Source organism: Octopus bimaculoides, chromosome 16 (assembly GCF_001194135.2).
Source record: "Octopus bimaculoides isolate UCB-OBI-ISO-001 chromosome 16, ASM119413v2, whole genome shotgun sequence".
In the NCBI taxonomy this organism is placed as follows: Eukaryota; Metazoa; Mollusca; class Cephalopoda; order Octopoda; family Octopodidae; genus Octopus; species Octopus bimaculoides.
Window position 1 is genome coordinate 44982743 of NC_068996.1, and position 1381 is coordinate 44984123.

Here is a 1381-nt window from a genome sequence, read left to right on the forward strand (position 1 = left end):
AGTACGATCATTTCAAGCAACTCCATTTAATTGAACAATGCAATCATTCATTGTCTATCTCCTTACCTTCTTGGAGATTTTAGGTAAAATTATACTAATGTGTCCATCTGTTTTAATTTAATTAAATTCTATGTCTTTATGCTACTGAGGATTGCTCTGCATTGAAATTGATGTAATGATTGCATTGTTCAATTAAATGGAATTGTTTGAAACGATCGCACTGCATTACCTCTGAATATCCTTGTTGCTTATTTTGATTTTAATCACCTTACTCTGAAGTTGTATGGATAATACCGTACCAAATTCTGGTACCTCAATGTAAGTACCATATTCATCTGGATCTATGTATATATCCAAAGCACGATTTATTCGCTATGAGAGTTGTTCGAAAACCGACATACTACTGTACATTATTTTCCGTCTTTATTGTAATTGTCTTGGCTATAGATTAGGTATAAAGTATTTATAATCCAATGAAGCGAGGCCAGGATATACTCAGCAGATGAAATACACTGGGATCACTCATCTTAGATACATTGCAAGCTGCTCCTTGCAACTCGATGTGCTTAGCCATAACCTGGATTATAAGTGAGAGCTCCAGCGGTACCCAGCTAGATAATTCAGCCCTATCTATTCATTATATATATATATATATATATATATATATATATATATATATATAGACTTATGAAGTATTTTGCCCAGATTGATAATCCCTCAGTATTTGTTCTATATATATCCTTTGCTATTATGTTAAACTATCCTATGTCCAAATTTGGTCAAATGCGTTTTTTTTTTCAGTATTTATTTATTTTTGGTATCGTATCTCCAGCTGCTTCAGAAGCCAAGATATCAGAAATTGTCAAAGTGAAGTACAGAACGTTGCCTTTTGAGAGAACGAAAAAAAGTGAAACGTTTTGAAATTAGGACACTTCCGAATGGGGTCATGCTCGCGTACTGTCTTTAGTTGAACAAATCAAACCCAGTACTTATTCTTTGTAAGCCTAGTACTTCTTCTATCAGTATCTTTTCACGAACCGCTATTTTACGGGGTCGTAAACACACCAACATCGTAAACATCGTAAACACACTAAACGAAGGTTGGGGAAAAACACTGACGCACAATCATATCCATGTATTTACGTTGGGATTCTTTCAGTTTCTGTCTACCAAATCCACTAACAAGGATTTGGTGAGGCCGCGGCTATAGTAGAAGACACTTGTCTCCAAGATGTCACGCAGTGGGACTGAACGCGGAACCATGTGGTTGGTAAGCAAGGTACTTACCACACAAACCGGTCTTGCACCTATGTATGTATGTATGTATGTATGTATGTATGTATGCATGTATGTATATTATTAACAACATATACTTAATGTA